A 10,983-nucleotide genomic window follows, 5' to 3' on the forward strand; every position below is an offset into this window, starting at 1 on the left:
CCACAGCCCCCTCATGCCACCCCGCCCGGCAGGCTGCCAGGGTGGCACAAGGGGAAGGCTATGGCAACCCCCCGTACCACCCTGGCGGCCACCACGCGGGTGGGCGGGCCGCCGAGGTGGCACGAGGGGAGGCTGTGGCAATAAATCCTACAATTTCTCACCCCATTGATCTCCTTCTCCGTCTTCAATCTACCCCTCAGCCTCCCCCTTGAGAGGTAGATTGAAGACGGAGAAGAAGATCAATGTGGGGCGAAATGGTAGAAGTTGTTGCCACAGCCTCCCCTCGCACCACCCCGACGCCCACCTACCCGCAGTGTGGCAGGCGATTTTCTTAGTGTTAATATTTTTTTAATTTCAATTATCTGATTATACAAATAAAAAATTTATAATATATTTTTGTTGTTAATTTAAGTTAATATGTTTTCATTATTTACTGATTTATGTGTTTCTATTTTTCAGGAAAATGACATCAAAGAAGATTTCTGTGAATCTTCCTAGACCAAAGACTCTTAAAGGTGCATCTTCAAAAAACATTGGTGAATGAACTCCACCTGAGCTCATGGCTACAAATATTTCAAGTGCCTCAAATGATAAGAAGATGATTTCATACTAGAAGAATTCAAAAGAGGTGAAATTTTCATCAATAATCTGGTATGTGAAAGAAAGAGAAAGCCAAAATTTGAATATATATCTATATATTGATATATCGAATGATAATGGAATTTATGAGGTGATGGAAAGAGTCATAGATATGTGTTCGGTACCGGACACTGAAGTTGTTTACATACTTACAAAAGCTCCCAAGTCACATGAAAGGATTAAATACCGACTATCATATTCATTGTATGACACGAGAGAGGTATCTACAAAGTTGTGTAAACAAATCGTAAATGAGATGAAACAAAACATCATAAGTATTGTTATTTATATTTGTATTTTGCGTTCCTGAAAGTGTATCGCTATATTTTTTAACTTTGTTTTTATTGACATATGGTATTTTGTTTGGCAGAATTTTGTTGAAATTTGTTCAATTAGGTTGGGAGGCCTTCATTTCATAGAGCATGATATCATGAAAGTTGTCAGCAGTTTTTACTCAGTGTTAGAAGAATATATGGAAAACAAGCAAAATGTAGTAATTAATAATACTAGAAAACTACATCCAAAGGATCAGAAAAAAAGGTCTATGGTGGATAAATCTAGCAAGGGTAGACAAGTGACTTTTGAGGACGATGAATTTGAAATTGAAAGTGAATCATATGTCACGTTACTGAAGATGACATTGGAACTGAGAAGAGTCGTAAAAGACCAAAAGTAATGATGCCCAAGAATAAATCTATTGAGAATGTTATGACGAAGAAAAGTAAAGTTGAAGATTTTGAAGTAGTCATTACCAACAGTCAAGAACCTAGTGAAACTTCAAAAGAAAGCAGAGAAATCATTACACCAAGAGCTAATTTAGAGGATGGAATTATCAAAACAAAACAAAATGCCATTCGATAGAATTTGATAAAGAGAAACTTAATTGATGGTGGTTGTACATTTCAGCTTAATGTCAGACAAACCTATAAGGCAAGTGAAGGACAATGTCAATATCAAGTCAGAAAGCCACATCATCTGCATGTTCACAACTTGAAGACATTGATGAGGTACAATCCATATGTTTATGTGGTTAGTTATGTGCTTCTTGTTGATCCACTTCAAGTTCCCAACAAAGAAGCATTTGATAAGTTAAAATGTTTTGAATACAATTATTATGTGCTTGGGGGGGACTATTCTGTAGAAGCTCAAAGACAATTGATGGAGGAATATCCTAATAACCCACATTTTGAAACAATGAAATGTATCATTTATGCTGGTTTATCAGATACATAAGCAAAGTTAGTGGCATGGGATCATAATTCAGATAATGAATATAGAATGTCTATGACTTTCATCCAAAGAGTTAGATTTATTCATAGTAAATTTCAAGAAAAATGTGGTGGGGATAGGATAAATGCTACTGCAGATTTCCGAAAGGAATGTTGTATGGAAATAGGCTATCAAATTGAAGAGAAAAAGAATTCAAAAGATGGAAAAGGAAACAAAATTAGTGATTTATTCAGAGGTGTTGATAACATTTTCCAATTGGCATTTAGAACTGGAGATGTTTGGAATTTGATTGATGATATTTTTAGCATGTGGGAAGACATTGGCATTAAAAACCAGAGGGTCAAAAAGTCTATGCCATTGATATGTAGCAGCAGTAAATCAGCTCCTGAAATGAAGCAGCTTCCAGATGATATGACTATCACACCTTAGAGAGCAATGCAAGGAGTGAAAGATGAAAAAACTGTCAAAACAATATTATTTTGTGTGAGGTCAGGGGAATTATCATTAGAGGAAATGTCTGAAGAATTTCAAAAGTAAGTTTGTTGAATTGTTTTTATTTATTTCTAGATTATAATTTTCTTTTAAATAAAACATGTTGTTCTTGGTAGTATTTGTTATACATATCATTATATTAACTTTTTGTTACTTTATCTATGCAGTCACAAAGTTTACATAAAAATTCAAGAACAAATGGTTAAATTGTTGAATGAAGATAGTTGGAATGATGTTGTACGCAACTATCCCGATTACAACTCTACATCAACATTAAAAGCTTTTTATCTTGCATTTAAAAAGTTATCTTGATTTATACATTTATTTTTATTCATCTGTATACTATTTTTAATTTATAACTTACACATATATTTGTTTATTTTATAAAAGATGAGGAAGGATGATAATGGAGCACCAGATAGTTTCAAAACCTTTATTGAAAAAATAAAGATTGAAAGATTGAGGAAGCAACGTATTAAGAATGTTGAACTTGATCCAACTCTTATTCATTTCATTTGGAATGGGCTAGACACTATTCAATATCAAGTAATACAAGGCGATTGTGAAGACATTGCTAAACTCATACCTAAAAGGGATTATGCCCCAGTTATTGCAGATATTCCCCATAGTTTCAATATTCCAAACATTGACTATGATAGTGACCCTTATACTTATCAAGCTCTTAGTAAAGTGCTTGCGGATTTGTAGAAGTCACATCATCACCATTACGGAGATTTGTGACATTTCATTCAGACACACAATTGGCAATGATATTGTCAAGCTTCAAGGGGAAAACAAATTCAAGGGTGCAACTTATATGGTAAGACGTTTAAAATGTATATTTGATTAATGTTGAAAAATTAAATTATGTACAAGTTAATTGAACTTTTACTATTTCATGTCACAGGCAAAAGTCAAATCTTCTTAACCGTGAAGACCAACAATTTATAAATGATTGTGAGTTCATTCATATTGATAGTTGGGAAAAAGATAATAGTGATATGTCTATGATTTTTAATCGAGTAGATGGAAAAAGTCATAGCCAAATACTGACTTATGATGTTGTTGTGAGAAAACTAACATATGAAGACAAAGAAGCAAAAGGAGAGATAGTTAACATTTATCAAAAACCACAATTATTGATTAACTATCTTATAGACATATGTTCAAATGAAGGAGATTGGGTTCTGGATTTATTTTCTGGCTCAGCTAAGTTTTATTATATGGAATTGAATTTCAATATGTTTTTTAATTAATATGTCATTGTACTAATTTACTTCATTATTTCTTTTATGCTTGATAATTAGGTACAACACTAGCATGTTGCCTTCAACAAGGAACAAATTGCATTGCAATTGAAAAAGATCCAATACAGTGCAATTTCATTCAGCAAAGAATTAATGCTCTTCAATTTCTTCCAGATGCAATGCAAGAAATTGGGTTGAAGGAAGGGGACTTTAGTGAATCACGTGTGGCAAAAAAGGAAAAGGAACCCCAACCATCATTACATGGAATGTTTGGAAAGACATACATTGGGAGATTCGCAGACATCAAAGATCCATTAGAAGAGGAAAATGAGAAAAAGGAAGCAGAAAATATTGTGGAAGAAGACAATGATGAAACTCTAGAGGAAGAAAAGTTTGGATTACGTGACATTGTTGATTAAATTTAAGTTATGCTTGGAAATCAAGCTCATTTTTTGTAACTATTAAGTAGTTATACTTGCAATGTTTTGACTTTGACCTTTTATGAGAAGAATAAACACTCAATTAAGATTGTTATGCGTTCAATATTTGTAATATGTGATTTTCGCATTAATTTTTAAGTTAATCATTATTTTTTTTTTTAAATATGATTATTATTATTTTTTTAACATGAAATTCATAAAAAAAAAACTATTATTTAACCATTTTTAGTTAAAATTTTCGTATAAAAATTGTGATTTTGACATGTCAATTCTAGCAAAAAATTATCAAAACGTGTATTTTTTTAGTTATATTTATGTTAAAAATGGTTATTTTTATGTCTATTGTTAAAAAAGATTGTTTTTTATAAACAATTATTTCATGTGGATTGAAAAATTCATTATGTATAAATATGTAGAATATCGAAAATTCAAAATATCGACCTTCCAATTTAAAAATGCAAAACAATAAAAACCTCACTACAAAAAAAATTAAATTAAAATAAAAACAAGAAAATATGAAGAAAACGACCACTTCAAAAACTATTAAATTTACAAAATAATTATTTACATTTCATACATTAAAAAAAAGAAGGAAGAAGCCTTTTAAAAAAGGGTCTGATGTAGAATCACCACTTTTTTAAATCAACATCAAAAACACTACCATTCTAAAACGCAGTGTACATAAAAAAATTTATAGTGCCAAAAACTATGCTATAAAAAACACATGTGTGTTCTACATCACCACTTTTCAAAATTGGGTCACTTTTTTGCTATCTCTACAAAACGGGTAACACTATGAGTTCCCGTTTCAAAGTTTACATTGTTTTTGTTGGACATTCTGAAGATTTCAAAGGATATAGACTTATTCCACTTAAGTCCAAAAATGTTATCATTAGAAGAGATGTAAAGTTTGTTGAAAATGTATCGGCCTATGAGCCTAGTGTGGAAGATGTGCCACCTCCCTCTATCCCTTCTACTTCTGAAAATATTTCTTCTTTAGATGATGACAGCGAGGATGAAAATCCTCCCCCACCTTCTCAGGATCCTCCTTCAGCTCCTCATCTTCCAAAATGGGTCTGTGCTATTCGGGATGTAGCAAGTGCTCTTGCTAGTGATCCTATAGATTAGCGTCGCACATGTTCTCAGTTCGATAGAGCCTCTTCTTTACTGGCTCAAGCTTTAGCAAATTATGATCCTAAAACCTTTGCAGAAGCTTCAGGACATCCAAATTGGGACGCAGCTATGAATGAAGAATATCGTTCATTATTAGAAAATGATACATGGGATCTTGTTCCTCTTCCAAAGGGATGAAAACATTTTAGATGCAAATGGGTTTACAGAACCAAGTATGGCCCAGATGGAAAAGTTGATAAACATAAAGCTCGTCTTATTGCTAAGGGTTTTTCACAAGTTGAAGGCATTGACTATACTGAAACCTTCTCCCCTGTTGCCAAAATTGAACTCTATCTGCCTTGTTCTTTCCCTTGCTGCCTCTTTCAAATGGGAAGTCCATCAGATGGATGTTAAATCTGCCTTCTTGCATGGAGACTTGCATGAAGAAATTTATATGGAACAACCTACTGGCTTTATACAAACAAACTCCAGCCTTGTATGTCGAGTTAATAAATCCCTTTATGGTCTCAAGCAAGCCCCTTGAGCTTGGTATGCCAAAATGGATAGCTTTCTTTTAGAAACTGGCTTTTCTAGGTGTCATTCTGACAATACTGTCTACACCAAGAAAGTGGGCAAGTCTCTTATCATCCTTGCTCTTTATGTTAATGATCTTATCCTTACTGGTAGTGATCCCAACCTTATAAACCATGTGAAGTCCAGCCTTAAAAATAAGTTTGAAATGATAGACTTAGGACACTTGCATTATTTTATTGGTCTTCAGGTCTTGCAATTCAAGGAAGGTATTTCCCTTTCCCAGTCCAAGTATGATTGTGATCTTCTACGCCATTTTCACATGGAAGAATTTAAGCCAGCCCCTTCTCTCTTTCAATCTAGAGCCAAACTTTCAGTCACTTGTACTTCCCCTAAAGTTGATGCTACCTTATACCGTCAACTTGTAAGAAAACTTTTGTATCTGACCCATACTCGTCATGGCCTTTCCTTTGTTGTTGGCCTTATTTCTTGGTTTATGAAAAACCCACATGAAATTCATTGGAAAGAAGCTAAAAGAATACTTCGTTATGTTCGAGGTACAGTTCAGTTTGGGATTCATTACAATGCAGAAGCATCTGCTCTATTGGTTGGTTTCACTGATTCCGATTGGGCTGGTGACTCTGATGATCGGAAGTCTACTGCAGGTTATGTGTTCACTCTTGGTTCAAGACCTATTACATGGGCTTGCAAGAAACAAAGTGACATTTCTCTTTCTTCAGTAGAAGCATAATATCGTGGTGCCATAGAAGCTAATAAGGCGGCCCTGTGGCTTCGTCAGATTCTGTCAAAGTTTGGCTTTCAATAGCAGCATCCGACTACACTTTGGTGTGATAATCAAAGTGTCATTCAACTATGCAAAGATCCAGTCCAACATTAGCGTAGCAAACACATTGAAATTCACATGCACTTCATCAGAAAGCTCATTCATGACCATGTTCTTGAAGTGCAATATTGTTCAACAGATGATCAAGTTGCATACATCTTTGCAAAGGCTCTCATAGAGGCGAAGTTTACTAAAATTTGATTTATGGTTGGAGTTCAGGAAGTTGTCACTAAGAGGGGATAGGCTCTAGTGCCTCCTTCCTTCTCCTATTGTGTCATATTTGTACATCCTTCAATTCTATCCCAAGTTGTTCTTAAGGGGGGATGTCAGGATATTCCGACACATAGGAAATAGTTTAGTATAACTTGGTCTAGTGTAGAGTTAGGTAAATTGTGTTTTTTTACTATGTACTTTTGTAACTTACAATCCAACGGTCACGATATGTTCTAGACATGAAGTGATCTGACGGTTCATTCTCTCCTCGGTATTACTGACACTTGATCTGTGGCTTAACATTGATTGGTCCATGATCTCTATTTAAAGAGCATGGAGGGTCATTTGTAGGTTAACCGTTAATGAGAGAAGCTTATGAAAAATTTCATTCTTTTATTAATAAATTTCCTGAAGTGGCCGCGTTGTCTCAGGCCATGGACTGTTTCCCTCTTTGATGGTTTTAACCACATTATAATACTGGTGTATTGATCTGTGATCTATTTGTGATCAGTGTCCTTTGGTGTTCTGTTTGAGGAACCTACCCTGTAAATTCCTACACTAGATCCTCCAACTGCTTCCAAAACTTTAGTGATCTCGGAAAGAGTAGAATATAACATAGTCGAAGATATGAAAAAGACGAGAGAAAATATTTCATTACATGAATTGACTAAACTCAAGAAACAACAAAAAATTAGATTAAGAGGGTTAAAAGCAGTTCCTGTAGACCCTCTACCATCTGCCATAGTCACTCAAGCTGCTTATGATATCGGAAAACCTCCTTAATCTTCAAACAAAGTAAATCCATCGGATTTAGTTCTGATAGGTGATAGCTCTATTTCTCATACACCTCCATTTCTTCTTACTTATGAGATTTTCAACAGAAATGTCCATAATTTCCTTGTTGATTCAGGAGCATCTTCAAATATCATGCCAAGAACTGTGTGCACCAAATTGAATATTACACCTCAAAAATCTGTTGTACACATAGTTCAACTGGACAGAACCAAAGTAGAGGTACTTGGAGAAATAACATCGATTTCAATTAGGTTTTCCTCTAATCCAAAAGTTTTGCAGATAATCGATATTCTAGTGGCTGATATCCCTAAATTTTATGGTTTAATTCTAAGTAGGGATTGGTTTGAAAAGTTACACAGATACTTTGCAACTGATTGGTCTCACATGTGGTTGCCACACAATGGTAAACCTAACCAAATCAGAGTAGACCGTGAAAAATTCATGAAGTACACAGTCACTGATCTCGAGGGAAGCAATGAACTTATAGCTTTCACCAATAACATCATTGGAAATTACTCAGCTGAGTCATTCTTGGGATCCTTTAATGCTAAAAAATCTCCCTTTCTAGATAATGTTGTAATATCTCAGATAGAAAAATTTTCACAAACAGATGCTTCCAAGTGTGTAGATGTAGTTGATAAAGTTGTAAATAATTCACTATTATGGACTCTTTATTTTGATGGTTCCAAGTCTGAAGATGGTGCAGGTGCAGGATGTATCTTAATCAGCCCGCAAGGAGAGAAAACCATGTTAGCCTATAGGCTTGAATTTCAATGCACTAACAATACTACAGAATATGAAGCTTTGATTCAAGGGTTGTACAAAGCCATTGGCCTTAATGTCAAGTATTTGCAAGTATATGGAGACTCTAAAATAGTTATTAAACAAGTAAGAAACACAATCCATTGCGTGTCTGGGCATCTCAAACATTATCAATCTTTAGCCCAGAATCTTACTTCTCATTTCACTGCTTTTAACATTTCTTTAGTCCCCAGATTACAAAATGCAAGTGTTGACTTACTTGCCAATGTAGCATCTAGGCTTATACCTTCAGAAGAATTTAGTCCAGATAGATTTTCCATAGAGTTAGTTTTCATACCATCCATTCTTGATAATGTAACAAATTGGAGAGTGTTTAATAATGATGCTAATATAATCGATTTCCTTACACTAGAAGGATCTTATGAGGAACAAATCATATATAAAAACGAGCATGACTTGCAAATAAACCATAAACAAGATCAAAACCAAATTATGAAATCTATGGTCAAAATGGAAGATCTCTATGATTTTAAAGACAAATTTAAGAAGATTACCAACTCCAAGACTCAGAGTTCTACTATGAGATTTGAAGTGGTAAACCTAGGCACAACTGAAAAACCTCAAAATGTCAACCTAGGTCTTGGTTTATCATCCGAAGAAAGAATATCACTCCTTAAGTTGTTGAAAAAATATAAAGGTGTCTTTTCCTGAGATTATTAGGATCTCAAGAGCTATGATACCTTTGTAATTCAACATACCATACCAATGAATTCTAATGAGAAACTAGTTCAACAGAAGCTCAGAAAGATTCATCCAAACCTTGAAAGTCAAATCAAATCTGAGTTGAACAAACTTATGAAAGAAAAGATAATCTTTCTTGTTAGACACTAAAAATGGGTATCAAATATGGTTCCTGTCAGCAAAAAGAATGGTGATATTAGGATTTGTATTGATTTTAGAAACCTGAATAGAGCTTGTCAAAAGGATAACTTTCCTTTGCCTACCATGAAGCAAATATTGCAATCAGTTAAAGGTTTTGAGTTAATGTATTTTCTAGATGGATTTTTAGGATACAATCAGATTCTTGTACATCCAGATGACAGATTAAAGAAAACATTCAGGACCAAGTGGGGGACATATGCTTATCAGAAGATGCCTTTTGGACTTATCAATGTAGGTGCTACATTCCAACGTGCCATGGATATTGCTTTTAAAGGTCTAATTAATAAATTAGTTGTTATTTACCTAGATGACATCACAGTCTACTCTAGGAACATAAACAATCATTTGAATGACCTAAAGAATATCTTTGAAAGATGCAAGAAATATGGCATTTCTTTGAATCCAAAAAAGTCATACTTTGCTTTAGTAGAAGGCAGGCTTCTTGGGTTCATAGTATTCAAGAAAGGAATTTATATTGATCCTGTTAGAATACAAGAAATTGAAAAGATTCCTCTCCCACATAACAAAAAGACCCTGAAATCATTCCTAGGCCAAATCAATTTTGTAAAAAGATGTGTTCCAGATTTCTCACAGATTGTTTTACCCCTTCAATCAATGATAAGAAAGAATGTAGTCTTCAAATGGGGTAAAGATGAGAGAGATTCATTTGAGTTAATCAAAAATCCATCATCAATGCTCCTTCTTTAACAACTCCAGACTTTCTCAAACCTTTTGTGTTGTATACTTTTTCATCTAATACATCATATACAGCAGTTTTAACATAATTGAACGATAAAAACGTAGAATCGCCTATCTCTTTTTTCAATTCCAATTTACAAGGTGCCAAGTTAAACTACTCAGCTGTTGAGAAAAAAGCTTTTGCTGTCTCTAAAACCTTGAAACATTTTAGGACTTTTCTCCTCAAAACTCATACAAAAATAATAGTACCTTACCCTGCAGTAAGAAAACTATTGATTCAAAGAGAAGTGGGGGAGAAAAGAGCCAATTGGGTCACTGCACTTCAAGAGTACGATGTAGAAATCTGGCCAGCTAAAATTGTTAGGGGCCAAGGTTTTTGCAGGATGCTAACTGGAGCTTCCCACTTATCAACAGACGAGGACCAAGGTAATGAAGTGAAAATATCATAGGTAAGCCTCAATGATGCACAATCATAGTATGTTGATTTGAAGTTTTATTTGAAGAATGGATATGCTCTTATGCATCTCAATTACAAAACAAAACATGCTTTAAGGTTGAAATCAAATCAGTTTCAATTGATTGATGATGTATTATTTAGAAAAAAATTTGATTCAGTATTATTAAGATGCCTTGAAAAACCTCTAAAATTGTTAGGGGCCAAGGTTTTTCCAGGATGCTAAATGGAGCTTCCCACTTATCAACAGAAGAGGACCAAGGTAATCAAGTGAAAACATCAAAGGTAAGCCTCAATGATGCACAATCATAGTATGCTAATTTGAAGTTTTATTTGAATAATGGATATGCTCCTATGCATTTCAATTACAAAACAAAATGTGCTTTAAGGTTGAAATCAAATCAGTTTCAATTGATTGATGATGTATTATTTAGAAAAAAATTATGATTCAATATTATTAATATGCCTTGAAAAACCTCTAAAATTGTTATGGGCCAAGGTTTTTGCAGGATGCTAACTAGAGCATCCCACTTATCAACAGAAGAGGACCAAGGTAATGACGTGAAAATATCATAGGTAAGC

This window comes from Pinus tabuliformis, chromosome 3_2 (genome assembly GCF_031772625.1).
Source record: "Pinus tabuliformis cultivar Carrire ecotype Pingquan chromosome 3_2, CPIR1, whole genome shotgun sequence".
Lineage (NCBI taxonomy): Eukaryota > Viridiplantae > Streptophyta > Pinopsida > Pinales > Pinaceae > Pinus > Pinus tabuliformis.